General features: G+C 41.2%; 1 protein-coding gene across 1 annotated transcript in view; it reads right to left on the bottom strand.

Annotated features, from left to right (window-relative positions):
• Positions 1-13,773, bottom strand: part of ddr2a (discoidin domain receptor tyrosine kinase 2a) — a 174,823-nt gene extending 161,050 nt beyond the window's left edge. The window contains exon 1 of the mRNA XM_041208395.1: positions 13,622-13,773. The gene's annotated coding sequence lies outside the window, so the exon portion shown is untranslated. The remainder of the gene's footprint in view (positions 1-13,621) is intronic.
• Positions 13,774-17,229: the final 3,456 nt, after the last annotated feature.

The following is a 17,229-nucleotide window of genomic DNA, read 5'->3' as shown; positions in this document are numbered from 1 at the left end:
GAAAATACTACATTTTAAATTCCGAGATGATTAACTTTTCATTTAAATATTTCAGATGAATATAAAGAGATACCTTATATAGAAACAGAAATTCAAACTTTATCGATAGTTATCCCTCATTGATACAGCTTGGCACACATTATTAGGATGTGGGTCTGCACTCATAAATCTCCAGACAGCAGATTTTTAATCATCACCTCACTGGGAGAGATATGTAGAGGCAAGGCACTTTTTAATTCACCCACCTCCATGTGACTAATTGAAGTGTGATTTTGAGTATTGAGAGTGTGAAAGAGAGAGAGACAGAAAGCACAACTGGAGACAGAACAGTAGCACCTCCATTTAGTGAGAGAATGTTGTGAAGCACAGTTCTCCATTCTGAGTGGGAAGAGAGAAGGAAAATAACATGTTAACTTTATGATATAATTAAGCTTCAGACACCACATATATTGTCACCACTTCAGCAAGAGTGCAATTTTGATGGGTTATTCATAATAACTAAATTAGTAAAAGTCTGTCAGTAACAATAAAGATAACTATCGTAAAGTTTGTTTTTCAAGGGATGTGAACTGTTTACGCTTTCAAACAGCTATGTCAATAAAAAACATGCCAAAACGGACTGAACACATTTTAATTCTTTTCTCTTTTATTTCTTCCTTCTCCACAAACCCAAAGATTTCAGTTTCATCAAACAAGCTATTGGGAGATTGGAGCTCCACATTAACAAAGTTCAGATTCATTTTTATATCAAATGGACACAAGCAATAAGCGATATTTGTTAATTTGTACAAAATCATTCAAATTGACATATGCATCTTGTCAGAGTCTATTACCCTCAAACATAATTGAATGCACAAAGCATCCAAGAATGCAGAACAATAATACACAAATTTTGACAGGATTTGGAGATCTTGACATCTTTATATTTCAATCCACTTTAAACTCTAATGAATTGTAGGTCTTAATTTTGAATGAGCCCTATCTTTTCAAACAAACCCTTTTCTGAAATCTTGACATTACCACCTTTTTCAAAACCTTTGCAAGTTGTGAAATGAAGCTGTAGATTTCTTACATTCATTTATGAGATGTGGACATTGCTGACAAGGCTAGTATTTATTGTCCAGCCCAAAATACCCTTATGAAGGTAGTGGTAAGTTATCTAGGCCGTTTCAGAGGACAGTTAAGAGAAGCACTTTGCCATGGGTGTGGAGCAATGTACCCTCTAATTATTTTTTAAAATATTGTGCAGATGATTTGTTTAAATTGACAAACCCATTAATTTTTTTTGCAGGGCCACTTAAAGGGGCCAACTTGTGCATAGGGGGTTGCTGTGCAGCTGATCTAGATCATGGTCTAGAGTCACATATAGCCCAGAATAATAAGGGAAACAGAGTTTCCTAAAGATCTTTAATGAATCAAATCAACTTTTATATCATTTCACTAGTTTCATGGGCACCATTACTGATGGGAATTTTTTTCTTAAATTTCCAGATTTAATTGAACTTAAATTCCCAGCTGGGATTTGAATACAGGTCTCCATCTCATGACCCTCAGGGTTGCTAGTCAGATAACATAGCCACTGTGTTACCATACCTTACATTGCTGCAGTGATACTAAGTACATGGTGGAACAGCTTTGCTATTTCAGCAATTTCAAATTTTACATTGGATAATATTACAATGGGAAGAATTTAAGTGATTAACTTTTTTGTTGCTAAAGATATGCTATAAACAAATTGTTCTCCAGCCTCAGGCTAAATAAAACAATTAAAGCTCTACTGGCTAATTATCCATTGTTTCCCTAAACCTACAAATTAAATGCTTAATTATTTGTTTTTGCCTTCTTTATGCTCTATTTTCCTGTTCAGTCCCACATGCAGGCGTGACCTTTCTTTTACATACATGCTTTAACTTTGCTCTTTAAGAATGTCAGGCCTTTGGATTAATTGCCAGATTTTAAACACCCATTAACTGGATGCGAGGTGGAACAACCACCGTGCCTTTCCCCTTTGACTGTTTACTGGCTTCAGTAATGAACCTTGTATGCAAACCCACGTCTCTAGGCATCAAAAGCTTAAAGGTTAGAGGGGGCTATCAAGCCTTCTGGGCATTAATTTAAATTTCAACCAACATTTCACATAATCTAGTGTGGTGATTCAATACAGCATTGAGACAATACTGCATTGTTGGTGGAGATGGCATTACTGTGAAACAAAGAACAAAGAAATGTACAGTACAGGAACAGGCCCTTTGGCCCTCCAAGCCTGCACCGATCATATTGCCTGGCAAACTAAAACATTTTGCACTTCCAGGGTCCGTATCCCTCTATTCCCATTCTAGTCATGTATTTGTCAAGCTGTCTCTTAAACACCACTATCGTATCTGCTTCCACCACCTCCTCTGGCAGCGAATTCCAGACACTTTTTACTCTGTGTAAAAAAACTTGCCCCGCACATCTCCTCTAAAGTTTTCTCCTCTCACCTTAAATCTATGTCCCCTAGTAATTGACTCTTCCACCCTGGGAAAAAGCTTCTGACCATCTACCCTGTCCACGCCACTCATAATTTTGTAAACTTCTATCAAGTCGCCCCTCAATCTCCGTCGCTCTAGTGAGAACAATCCGAGTTTCTCCAACCTCTCCTCATGGCTAATAAGCTCCAGACCAGGCAGCATCCTGGTAAACCTCCTCTCCACCCTCTCCAAACGCCTCCATATCCTTCTGATATTGTGGCAATCAGAATTGCATGCAATATTCCAAGTGTGGCCTTACCAAGGTTCTATACAGCTGCAGCATGACTTACTAGCTTTTATACTCAATACCCCCGCCAATGAAGGCAAGCATGCCATATGCCTTCCTGACTACCTTATCCACCTGCATTGCCACTTTTGATGACCTGTGGAATTGTACACCGAGATCCCTCTGCTCGTCAATGCACTTAAGGGTTCTGCCATTTACTGTATAATTCCTACCTGTATTATACCTTCCAAAATGCATTACCTCGCATTTGTCTGGATTAAATTCCATCTGCCATTTCTCCGCCCAAGTCTCCAACCGATCTATATCCCGTTGTATCCTTTGACAATCCTCTTCACTATCTGCAACTCCTCCAACCTTAGTGTCAGTCTGCAAACTTACTAATTAGCCCAGTTACATTTTGCTCCAAATCATTTACGTATACTACAAAGAGCAAAGGTCCCAGTACTGATCCCTGCGGAGCACCGCTAGTCACAGCTGCTCTCCATTCAGAAAAGCACCCTTCCACTGCTACCCTCTGTCTTCTGTGACCAAGCCAATTCTGTATCCATCTTGCAGCTCACCTCTGATCCTGTGCGGCTTTACCTTCTGTACCAGTCTGCCAAGAGGGACCTTGTCAAAAGCCTTACTAAAATCCATGAAGATAACATCCACTGCCCTTCCATTGTCAATCATCTTTGTCACTTCCTCAGAAAACTCAATCAAATTAGTGAGACACGACCTCCCCTTCACAAAACCATGCTGCCTCTCACTAATACGCCCATTTGCTTCCAAATGGTAGTAAATCCTGTCACGAAGAATCTTCTCCAATAATTTCCCTACCACTGACTTAAGGCTCACCATCCTGTAATTTCCTGGATTGTCCCTGCTACCCTTCTTAAACAATGGAACAACATTGGCCATTCTACAGTCCTCTGGGACCTCACCCGTAGCCAGTGAGGATACAAAAATTTCTGTCAAGGCCCCAGCAATCTCCTCCCTTGCCTCCCTCAGTACTCTGGGGTAGATCCCATCTGGCCCTGGGGACTTATCCACCTTAATATTCTTCAAGACGCCTAACACTTCCTCTTTTTTGATCTCAACATGATCCAGGCTATCTACACACTCTTCCCTGGATAAATCAACCACTAAGTCCTTCTCTTTGGTGAATACTGATGAGAAGTACTCATTTATTATATCTCCCATTTCTTCTGGTTCCACACACAGATTCCCACCTCTGTCCCTGAGTAGGCCTATCCTTTCCCTGGCTACCCTCTTGCTTTTTACATATGTATAAAAGGCCTTGGCATTTTCCTTAATCCTGGTTGCCAATGACTTTTCATGCCCTCCTGATTCCTTGCTTAAGTTTCTTCCTACTTTCTTTATATTCTCCATGGGCTTCATCTGTTCCCAGCCTTCTAGCCCTTACGAATGCTTCCCTTTTTTTTTGACTAATCTCACAATATCCTTCGTTATCCAAGGTTCCTGAAACTTGCCGTACTTATCCTTCATCTTAGCAGGAACATGCCGGTCCTGAATTCTTATCAACTGACGTTTGAAAGCCCCCCACATGTCAGTTGTTGATTTGCCCTCAAACATCCGCCTTCAGTCTAGATTCCTCAGTTCCTGCCTAATATTGTTATAATTAACCTTCCCCCAATTAAGCACCTTAACCCGAGGACTCCTGTTATCCTTATCCACCAGTACCTTGCAACTTACTGAATTATGGTTACTTTTCCCGAAAAGCTTCCCTCCTGAAACTTTGACCACCTGGCCAGGTTCATTCCCTAATACCAGGTCCAGTATTGCCCCTTCCCTAGTTGGACTATCTACATATTGTCTCAGGAAGCCCTCCTGGATGCACCTTACAAATTCTGCACCATCCAAACCCCTAGCACTAAGTGATTCCATTCAATATAGGAAAAGTTAAAATCACCCACCACAACAACCCTAATGCTTTTAATCTTTCCAAAATCTGCCTACATAGCTGTTCCTCAATCTCCCGCCGGCAATTGGGAGGCCTATAGTAAACCCTCAACATTGTGACTGCACCCTTCCTATTCCGGAGCTCTACCCATATTGCCTCGCTGCATGAGCCCTCCGAGGTGTCCTCCTGTCATACAGCTGTGATATTCCCCTTAACCAGCAGTGCAACTCCCCCACCTCTTCTACATCCCTCTCTATCCTGCCTGAAACATCTAAATCCTGGACTGTTTATCTGCCAATCCTGTCCATCCTTCAACCAAGTGTCTGTAATAGCAATAACATCATAGTCCCAAGTACTAATCCAAGCTCTAAGCTCATCTGCCTCGCATTGAAACAAATGCATTTCAGACCCCCAGTCCCACTGTGTTCAGTAATTTCTCCCTGCCTGCTCTTCCTCTTAGTTTTACTGGCCATTTTCACTAGTTCCCAGTCATTTATTTCACCTGCTGACCTATTGCTCTGGTTCCCACCCTCCTGTCATACTAGTTTAAACCCTCCCAAGTGACACTAGCAAACCTCGCAGCCAGGATATTGGTGCCCCTCCAGTTTAGATGCAACCCGACCTTCTTGTACGGGTCCCACCTGCCCCGGAAGAAATCCCAATGATCCAGATATTGGAAACCCTCCTCCTACACCATCTGTTCAGCCACATGTATAGCTGCACTTTCTTCCTATTTCTAGCCTCACTGGCACGTGGCACAGGGAGTAATCCTGAGATTACAACCCTAGAGGTCCTGTGTTTTAACTTTCTGCCTAACTCCCTGGACTCCCGCTGCAGGACCTCGTCACTCTTCCTGCCTATGTCGTTAGTACCAATGTGTACCATGACCTCTGGCTGTTCTCCCTCCCCCTTCAGAATGTCCCGTACCCGATCAGAGACATCCTGGACCCTGGCACCAGGGAGGCAACATACCATCCTGGTGTCTCTTTCATGACCACTGAAGCGCCTATCTGAGCTCCTGACTATAGAGTCCCCTATAACAATTGCTCTTCTGTACTTTGACCCCCCTCTGCTGAACAACAGAGCCAGCCGTGGTGCCACTGCTCTGGCTACTCCTGTTGTTTTCCCCCTGATAGGCCATCCCCCCCAACAGTATCCAAAATGAGAGGGGGACAGCCACAGGGGATTTCTGCACTGACTGCCTGCCTCTTCTAGCGGTCACCCATCTATCTGTACCCTGGATGTGACCACATCTGCAAAACTCCTGTCTACGATGCTTTCCGCCACCTGAATGTTCCTAAGTGCATCCACCTGCTGCTCCAACCTATCCATGTGGTCTGTGAGGAGCTGCAATTGGGTACACTTCCTGCAGATGTAACACAAAAACAGAATTACCAGGAAAAACTCAGCAGGTCTGGCAGCATCGGCGGAGAAGAAAAGAGTTGACGATTCGAGTCCTCATGACCCTTCAACAGAACTAGGTGAATCCAAGGAGAGGGGTGAAATATAAGCTGGTTTAAGGTGGGGTGGGGGGGGGTGCGGTAGGGGGTTGGGTGGTGGGAGAGAAGTGAAGGGGGTTGTGTGGTTGTAGGGACAAGCAAGCAGTGATAGGAGCAGATCATCAAAAGATGTCACAGACAAAAGAACACAGCTGTTGAAGTTGGTGATATTATCTAAACGAATGTGCTAATTAAGAATGGATGGTAGGGCACTCAAGATATAGCTCTAGTGAGGGTGGGGGGGCATAAAAGATTTAAAAATAATGGAAATTGGTGGGAAAAGAAAAATCTGTATAAATTATTGGAAAAAACAAAAGGAAGGGGGAAGAAACAGAAAGGGGGTGGGGATGGAGGAGGGACTTCAAGACCTAAAGTTGTTGAATTCAATATTCAGTCCGGAAGGCTGTAAAGTGCCTAGTTGGAAGATGGGGTGCTTTCCCTCCAGTTTGGGTTGGGCTTCACTCCTGAAGATGTAGTTGTGTGGGATGCTTGAAGCATCACAGACTTCCCACATCCCACAGGTGAAGCACTTCATCCCAGAAACTGCCATTTCTAGAACTATTTAATAAATTAATTTAAATCTAATAACTGCTTATTGACACCTTATTAACTATACGTTCCCCAGGGCTAGATTTCTACTATAAATGCTAAATTCTAAGAACAATCCCCTGCTTCTGGTCTAAATACCCTCTACTTATTAATTAAGTGATTAATTTATTTGGTTTAATTAGCTTAACAATGTTTTAGTTTCAAATTCAGTATAGATTCTCGACCAGCCAATCAGATCACAGAGTTACTGTGACGCCACTTTTAATTTTTTTTACATTTAACTGAGCTCCTGTTTGCTAACTCAGGTTGATGTAAAATATCCCATTTCTTCCTGAAAGAAGCCCACATAGCACTCTTGGTGCTCCAGTCGAAATTCTTCCCTCAGCCTATACCCCGTTTACAGGTTATCTGGTTGTTCATGCATTTGCTGTTTGTGGGTGCACAAGTTGGATTCTACTTTTGCTTAAATAGTAACAAAATCTGGAGTCCAAATGTAATCCATTGCCTTAAAGTGCATTAGGAAGCCTTAATAATGTAAGGTGGCAAAATAAATGCAAGTTCTTTCTTTCTTATTGCAAATTGGCCATTTTTTTTTTTTAAACAGGATTAAGTGAAAAAACGCACATCATGCTCAGAGACATAGGCTGTCATTTTCCATCTCAGCCTTGAAGGGTCTGGCCTGGAAAATCCCAGCCATATTATTTCATTCATCTAATTTTAATTCATATAGCAATGAAATTAAGTTTGAAATCTATGTGGCTCAAACTGAGTTAGGTTCATGCATGAAACCACACAGTTTAAATTAAGTGCCAACATTTTTCAGAATCAAGTTTTCAAATACAACATTGTTTAGTTTGTGAATATATTCAGACTTATGAGTTCACTTTTGAACCTATAATATAATTGAAGGGAGAGGAGCTGCATTCTGCCCGAACAGTTCTGCAAGGTGATGTGAGGTAAGTGTGATTCCTCGTTCTACTGAGTTCCTAATCACTGATGTAGTATGGGGGAACACTACCATCTCAGTAAGGAATAGGCACCATTCCATATATGTAAGTGAGGGGGAAAGAACTCAGAAGTTGCTATCTCTAGACCCCATCAGCCCGCTTTCTAGTAAGGGACAGAATAATAAGACTCATACACATAACTAAATGAATATTGATGAAGCGGCAACAACTTAATGCAATAAAACATCCTACAGTAATCCACAGGAGTTTAATCAGACAAAATTTGACACTGACACAAGATAATTTGATCTGAAATGTATTAATGTAGAGAAAAAAGAAAGAACTTGCAGTTATTTCACAATTTCAGGACATTTCAAAGCACTCCAATGAACTGCTTTTGAAACATAATCACTGTTGTCATGTTGCAAACATGGCAGCTAATTTGCAAACAGCAAGATCCCACAAATAACAATTAAATAAGTGGCGAGATAATTTGTTTTTAGGCGTTGGTCACAAGATAAATGTTGGCTGGGATATTGTGGGAACTCATTTTCTCTTTGAGTAATGCGTAAGATGATTTACGTCCACCAGATGATTTACTGCCCCATACCTCAAAGACAGCAGCTCCAACATTGCAACCAAAGACACCAATCATTTTGACTCAGATGCAAGAGTGCTGGGTCAAGGCTGACAGTGCTGTCCAATTCATGTGATTGGTCTGAATTAAATATCAGACCCAACTTTCAACTTTTTTTCTCACTCGCTATCAATCACAGTTCCCTACAAATCTATGAGATCATTTTATCTGTTCTGGATTTACAAGCACTTCCTGTTCTAGTTACTCAGTCTATAATGATTAACAGAAAGCCTTGCCAATTATTCTCATAGCAATCACTTGATATCTGGATCAGGAAATCCCAGTTGTTCCAATAACGCAATTGTGGTGGTCTAATTGATTGCTATGATTGATGGACCATAACAGGCTATTTAAAAAGGTAAATTGAAAGTATCCTGTTCAAATAACATGAATGTTACAGTATTCAGGTTTGAAATTATAAACCTAAAAGTAATAAAGTCGGTTTCATGTGAAGATTAATGCACATAATTTGATTTGAAAGTTTGAAATTCTATTACCATTTCAAAACGAACACATCTGGAATGAATTTCCAAATGCAGTAATAGTAAAATTACTATTTGAACAATTGATTGATTAGCAGGAGGTAAATTTAGGTTTAAATCTCCAATTGAATGAAATTCTCCGTAATCTATTGTAACAATAGAAAAGCTCCATGTGACAGAATGTCACTTTGAAACTGTTAAATGATGAAAAATATCTGTTCTGATAGCACAACTTTTCCAGGGGAACAGTTCGGGCAGAGTTAAGAACGAAATTTGTGCTAGTCACTTTATACAATGAGCTCAAGCTGCATGTTATTCAGCCCAAGTGCTGCCCACTTTACAGATATCATTCCTATTAATAGATTTTAACCCCAACTTATCTCTCCTGAAGTTCCTGTTTGATTCCCTCCAGGCTAGAGTCAGCTTTCCTCACAGCATTGAAATAGTCCATGTTACAGTCACAAATCACTTTTCTTGAACCCTTGACTGCCTCGGTCTCATCAGACTACATGTACGATATCAAGTCATGGATGATAACAACTTCCTCCATTTCATAATTGGGAATGATGAAGGTAGACATGCAATGTGCACTCTGCTCCCTTGCCACTGACTCAGTGTGAGGTACTTTAACCTAACTCACAGTGCAGAAGACCCACGGGATTGGGTGGAACAATAGTTTTACATTCTAACCAATATTACTCTCCACTAATCAAAGAGTGTAAAACTAGCATTGCATCTGACCCTGTCAGTACTGAGTGGCAGGTTAGGTTAAAATTGTCCTTCGTATCGTTCCTTGCCTCTGGGGCTGAGGAAGGAAAGAGAGAGAGAGAGTACTAGAGGAAGTACTAAAGATTATTTCAATACAAAAATTTCAATGGCCCAGCATTTCATCCTTCAATTAATTAAAAATTGAATCCTGTCCCATTGGGAAAACATATGAAGGTTGAGTAGATTTATGCACCAAACTCTTAACTGCTCCAGACTCCCAACATAGTGATATGGCAACTTTGGGCAAAGAAATAGGGAAACTCCTTATCCAATAAGGAGAAAGCAGAAAATGCTGCAATTATTCAGCAGATCAGTCAGCATCCATGGAAAGCGAAACAGATTGAAAGAATTTTCTGTTTTTATTTCAGATTTCCAGCATCAGCAGTATTTTGCTTTTGTACTCCTTGTACAACAGTTGTCGCACATTTTTTCAAAAGACTAGCTACTTTTCGAAACAAAGTTACAACAAGCCATTTATTTGTCCCTGTGAAGAAAACGTAAGAAATAGGAGCAGATGTAGAAGATTCAGCTCCTTGAGCCAGCTCTGCCATTCATTACGATCGTAGCTGAACTTCTGCCTCAGCTCTACTTTCTCGCCTGCACACATACCCCTTGATTCCCTAGGAGATCAAAAATCTTTCAATTTCAGTCTTGAGTATATACTCAACAAAGGAGCATCCATAACCCTCTGAGATAGAGAATTCCAAAGATTCACAACCTTTTAGGTGAAGAAATTTCTCCTCATTTCAGTTGTAGATGATTGCCCATTATCCTGAGGTTGCACCCCGTGTTCTAGTTTGCTCAACCAGGGCAGAGAACCTCTTGGTGTCTGCCCTGTCAAGCCCCTTCAGAACCTAGTATGTTTCAATGAGGTCACCTCTTACTCTTCTACCCCAGAGAGTATAGGCCCAATTTATTTAGCCTTTCATCATAGGACCCTTAAACCAAGGTCAAGCTGCCTAGTTTAAATTTTCCTTGACATTATGTTTGGCAGTTAACTGTCAGTTGCCATCACTGGTGCATTCTCCATGGCAACACTTCTACCAATCTGAGTCCACTTGCCAACCAATCAGCACTCTCTTCACATACAGTATAAATTGCTGTTTTCCCCTTATATTAGTATTCTTATGAAGTGTCCTGATAAGTGCAAGATAAAATGCTTCAGCATGTCTCTTTTTTCAGCAATACTCAAGTTCTGTACTACCAAACCACTATTCATTAATAATATAGATTGTAAATATCTGAGGCCCCAGCACAGATCCTTGTAGCACTCTAGTCACAGCTTGCCAACTTGAAAATGCCCCATTTATCTCTACTCTCTGCTTCCTGCCCATTATCAACTACCATCCATGCTCATATATTATACCCAGCTTCATGACCCCTTATCTTTTGCATTAACCTTTTGAGAGGCACCTTATTGAAAGCCTTTTGGAAATCCAAGTAGACTACATCTACTGGTTCCCCTACTAGTTACATCCTCAAAATACTCTGATAATGTCAAACACTATTTCCCTTTCATAAAGCCATGTTGACTCTGTCTTATCATATTATGATGTTCTAAGTGCATTGTTAAGACTTCCTTAATAGATTCTAGCATTTTCTGAGGACTGATGTCAGGCTAAATGGCCTGTAGATCTCTGTTTTCACTCTCCTCCCACTCCCCTCAACCACACAACCCCCCTCCCCCACCCCGGCCCCTTGAATAGCGGTGCTACATTTTCTAAACTGCTGAGACCATTCTACAATCTAGGGAATTTTGTCAAATTTGTTCATCCACTATTTCCACAGCTACCTCTTCTAGAACCTTAGGATGTAGGCCATCAAGTCCTGGGGATTTGTAACCTTTTAATTCCTTAAGTTTTTCCTCTGCTGACATTAATTACCTTAAATTCCTCACTCTTTTTAGCTCCTAGGTTACCCTCTTTTTCTAGTCTGTAATTTGTGTCCTCTCCAGTGAAGACAAATACAAACTATTTGTTCAATGTCTCTGCCATTTCCTCATTCCCCATGATGATTTATCCCGTCTCTGCTTCTAAGGGAAACAATATTTACTTTATATATTTGTAAAATCTCTTACAATCTGTTTTTATATCCCTGGCTAGTTTACTCTCATATTCACTTTCCTCTTTTTACCAACTTTTTGGTCACCCTTTGTCTTCATGCACTAATTTATCCTTTGCACTTCAATGCACCATGGACTTTTACAGTCACCAGGTAAATACTGATTTCTAAAATCAAAGATTAATAAGTAAACACAAAACTACGATCAGAACTGTCATCAACCTGAAAAGTTAACTCCATTTCTCTCTCCACGGATATTGCCTGACCTGCTAAGTGTATCCAGCATTTTCTGCTTTTAATCAAAGATTAATAATGCAGCTGCTTTGGACTTAAATAGAGGGTAAAAGACATTTGACTTCCAATATTTCACAAGCAGCACTGACTCCATCTAACACTGATCCTGGCCAGAATTTGAGAGGTTAGTGGGCTTCTTTGGAAATTGCCCACAGAAATAATATAACCAGAGCCCATGTACCGCTATTAAATAGCTATAAAAGAAAACTGGGAAGGTACAATCTATACAGAACAGCCAATACTTGTCAGCACAAAAAGGACAACTGAGGAAAAGTAGATGTGGACTGGAAAAGTTATGAATCGATCATACAATGTTAATGCATGATCATAGCAATTTACAGCAGTCTGGGGATGGATACTAATTTTGAAGCTTTCCACTTCCATAGCTCCTGAAAGTACCTGGAAAATGAGTGTCATCTGCTTAGGGAGTTTCGCAGACCCACGCCGACCCAACTCCAGCCATTGTTCAGATCTATATTTTGGAACATTTCTACACCTGGATCTGGAATCACAGGCCGGGATTTTCAGGCCCCATCGTGGTGGGACGCCCGCTCCCCCCACCCTGGGTGAATTGGCGGCCCAGCCAAAAGTCCATTGACTTTCGGTGAGACCGGGTGATCCCACCGGTGGGCGGGGCTGGAAATTCCCACCCATGGACTTTTGGTCTAAAGCTAAATCGACTTGGGTGCTCAGAAAGAGGATGGAAGGGAAAATGATTTTATTCCTTCACAGGATATGGGTGTCACTGGCAAGGCCAGCATTTGTTGCCCATTCCTAATTGCCCTTGAATTGAGTGGCTGTCTAGGCTATTTCAGCTGGCAGTTAAGGGTCAACCACAATGCTATTGTTCTGGAGTCACAAGTAGGCCAGGCCAGATAAGGATGCCAGATTTCCTCTCCTAAAGGGCATTAGTAAACCGGATGTTTTTTTTTTTACAAGAATTGATGATATTATTACTGGTTACCATCACTAAGACTAGCCTTCAATTCCAGGTTTTATTAATTGCGCTTAAATTCCACCAGCTGCCATCGTGGGATTTGAACCCATGCCCCAGAGCCTGGGCCTCTGGATTACTGGGATCAGTGACATTATCACTACACCACCATCCCCCCTATTAAAATAAACTAGCTTGCAAAACTGATTCTACATATCAGAAATAAGAGCCCAAAGTACCACTATTAAACAGCTGTAAAAACAGCTGGGAAGGTGCGATCTATATAGAACAGCCAATACTAGTAAGCACAATTAGACAACTGAGAAAAAATAGATATGGACGGAAAAACTTCTGAATAGATAATACAATATTAATGCATGATCATAGCAATGCACATTAGTCTGGCAATGGATACTAATTCTGAAGCTTTCCACTTCCACAGCTCCTGAAAATTAAGAGCCGATGAAACCTGCGTCTGGATACAGAGCATGCACTGAAGTTATCGGTGCTGTCGATGATCATCTGGTTATGCCTGCCATGCAGACAGCAAAAAAAAAGTTATATTTGAACCACAAAACATTTCTTTTTCCACATTGCATCAGTTTTCAATACTAATGTCTCCTTGAAACGAGAACTGCAAATGATGTGCTTGCTCTTCATTTTTGTTAGGTTTTAACGAGCTATGATTCACCCATCTTTTCAAAAAAAGTAGCAAGATTTTCCCAGTTTAAACAAAAACACTAGAAGTCCAGTACAGAGCTGTCACAAAGGATTTACAAAGAAGACTTACCTTTGTGACAAAGATCACTTTCCTCGACGTGAACAGCTAGAATATTTTGTTTCTTGTCTGTGTGTATGTACACCGACCTGTCTTTGGGCTGAAGTTTCTTAGAATTCCGTACTTTCTCTGTCATAAACTAAGCTGATGTAAGATGCCTGCAGAGAAAAAAAAAAGCTAACATTCTGGGCATTCTTGGGAGCCAGCCAGGGATCCCAGAATTCCACCAGTAACACAGGCTGTTTCAATTAGAGGTGCTGATTATAACCAATCACAGCAGTTCAGACCCATTTTTTACTGGCCTGAGGGACTCTGCCTATTACTGACAACAAGCACTGTATGAAAAGTGCTGTCAGTCCACAGCTTCATTCTGTTATACAATTATAACTTTCCAAACAAAAAAAAACCCTGACAGTAAAATGGGAAGGAAATCAAACTGCGATGTCAGCATTATAGTCCCAAATTTCAATTGCGTGGATTTTGGAATTAAACAGAAAATTTCTGACCTTCCCCCTCTCCCAGAATACATCTGCTGAAAGCAAGTACAATGTGCTTTAAATTAGCCAAACTGTACTCAAACACTCGAGATCGAATGCACTTGTGTTTTGGAAACAAAACTCTTTTTGTCTAACTGCCATGCATGCTATTGAACGAAATCTGTCAATGATTTTGGCTCCAGTCTGTTGTGTAGATTGTCGTAATATTGAGGGATCAAAAATTATTTCACTTATAATGATTTCAAAAAAACTGAACAATTTTACATTGAGGCTTCTGAGAGAACAGATTGTAATGGAAGCAAAAGGCCTGATTTTAACTCTCCGGACCGGGTGGGAACTGAGTAAGTGGGTGGACAGGCAGTTAAAATCATCCAGGAGATTTAACCACCTGCATCTTATTCTGTTGCCTTTGTTTTATGTTTTCATCTGAGCAGAGGCAAGGGCACCTGCCTGAAGCCAGTGGGGCCTCTCATTTAAATATGCATTTCAGGGTCTAATGATTCCCTTAGCCCCAAATGCTATTTTAATTGGTGGCCTGAGCTGGGAAGCTTTCCCAACAGATGAAGACAGTGAGAAGAAGATCAGTCACCTGAAGAAGCTCAATCACACAAGCTTTTTTTCTAAAAAGGCTTTCCTTGTAAAACCAAGAAGTGAGGGGCCCCACAAGGAAAAGAAAGGTCAGGCCTCCTCTTTCTTCAAAACATTCACCACAAATGCAAGACTATGCTAAGACTGCCCTCCCTACAGCTTACCTAGTGCTGGCCAATGTTCCTTCCAATGCTGGCCAGGGACCTCCTTTCACCTACAATTATGCTTCCACACACTGGAAACAGGCAACTGAACAAACACACAAAGATGAGGCTTAGGAAATAAAATTGACAAGACCACTGTTGCTGAGGTCATGGGTTTTGGCACTCACCTCAGCCCCCTGCCTGCCTGATTCCCACTCCAGGTTAAAATTGGGCCTCATGCATTTACACTAAGGGTACAAGAAGGCACTGCTTGGATTGAGACCACTAATTGATATAATTTCCACAGAGCCAGCCCTCTCTTTAACTTTGCTATACTGTCTTCAAGAGATGTTGAAAAGCTTAGTCTTCATTGTAAGTATTAGTGGGTCCATGGTTATATTCATGGTTGCACCTCAAGCTGCACTGAGGACATCAAAGTACCAGTTTGAAGATGGAAAAATGGAGGTTGAGAGGGAGAGACAACAGCGTCAGGATGAATTAGAGGGTTGGGGGAAGGGTAGGCAGCATAAAACTGAAGAAGAAGCAATAAGAGCCAGCATGAAGCTAGAGGGGAGACAAAAATGAGTGTAAAAGTGTAGGAGAAGAATGACAATCTGAATTGGAGCAGGAGGTGGGTGGGGGTGTTGGGGTGATGGTTGGGGGGTGGGGGGTGGTTGGGGACGGCAAGGAATGGGCGTTTGCGAAAGGACAGAAACTTGAAATGTACCATCTTTAATTAGGAGGAGAGGGAGAAAACTGCCACTTGAAAAAGAGAAAGACGTGCATTTAAATAGCATCTTTCATGACCCTAATCAGACCATCCTCAACTGCTTATCAGCCATTGTAGTGATTTTGAAATATAGTCACTGTCATAATGTAAGGAAACATGGAGGCCAGCACGTACACAGCAAGACCCCAAAACAGCAATGAGATAATCTAGTTTTCCATGTTGGTAGAGGGAGATCAACTCTGCTCTTCTTTGAAATAGGGATGGGATCTGAGATTGGTGTGGAGAGAGTGCTAAAACATCTAAAATATGTGAAATGGGTGAACTCAGCTAGTCCCGGTCCTGCCTTAAGCAGGTTCAGAAAGATGGTAGTCGTATGTGGCCTTTTATATATGGCCCAAAGGCTTCATGATGATTGGTCCATGAAGAAAAACTGTTTAGATTGCCAGTTTTCTACAATCTGTTTTAACTTTCAACATCAGAAAGCCATCCCTTCTCCCCATTGTATCAGTGTAACATTTCTAGTTCCCACACCAAGAAACCTTAGTGGCTTCTCTGAATGAGACTGACAATTAGAGCCCAATTATGGGCAGTTTTGCTCTGGGGACTCAGAACTATGCTGGGACTGACTAGAGTGCTCTTATACAGAGACTTTACGGCCAGTAGACAAATGAAGCTTTATCCGATTAGATTGATTCATACTCAAGTGCCAGAGATCAAAGCATAATGTGCTAACGGTACCACCCAGTCCCCTTTGAAGATTACCTTTGAAGATAAAAACAGCAGAATTTATTTTGCCAAGATGCTTTGCTAATCTTTCCCCACCCCCTCAGAATGAGTTTTGAAAGTTAAATGAGATGATGCGTTGATTATAACTGACTGCCACAAAGACAGATTTGATTTTTTTGGCAGCAATATTTGCAGAGGGAGCATTTAAGCTTAATTCTAAAGGCTAGGGGCATTTAGTCTAAAGTGATCTTTTGTTTAGGTAAATACATATGTAATTTTCCTTGAATTATAGGCTTCTTAGCCTCATTATGGAATTGGCTGTTCAGAAACTCTGGCCTCTTGAGCACCCCCGATTTTAATCGTTCCAACATTGGCGGCCGTGCCTTCAGCTGCCAAGGCTGTAAGCCCTGGAATTCCTTCCCTAAACCTTTCCATCTCTTTGCCTCTCTCCTGTCCTTTAAGATGCTCTTTAAAACCTACCTTTGCAATGAAGATTTAGGTCACCTGCCCTTAATATGTCCGATGTGGCTTGGTGTCAAATTTTGTTTGATAATGCTTCTGTGAAGCGCCTTGGGATGTTTTGCTACAATAAAGGGACTATATAAATGCAAGATGTTGTTGTTATTGCTACTTGTTAATGGGAATGTTTCAACACTCAGTTTAAACACCGGCCCAGAATTTCCATGTGGCTAATTGTGCCCCTGCTACGCCAATCAAAAAGATTTGCACCCAGAGCTCTGAAGAGGTAGTTTGTTACACAAGTGCTCATTTGCGTACCTTTTGGAGTCACCCTTAGCATAAATCTGGTGCAAAAAATCTGCATTTAGCTGCATGCATGGAAACTGTTGGACAGTATTTAAGAATGCTGCTTAATTTATATACATCATACCAGACCAGGGGACAACCAGATAAGGAAGGAGCAGGTCTTGGCCGCTC

This window comes from Carcharodon carcharias, chromosome 16 (assembly GCF_017639515.1).
Source record: "Carcharodon carcharias isolate sCarCar2 chromosome 16, sCarCar2.pri, whole genome shotgun sequence".
Lineage (NCBI taxonomy): Eukaryota > Metazoa > Chordata > Chondrichthyes > Lamniformes > Lamnidae > Carcharodon > Carcharodon carcharias.
Note: the sequence above shows the minus strand (reverse complement) of the source record. Positions and strands in the feature narration are given on the sequence as shown.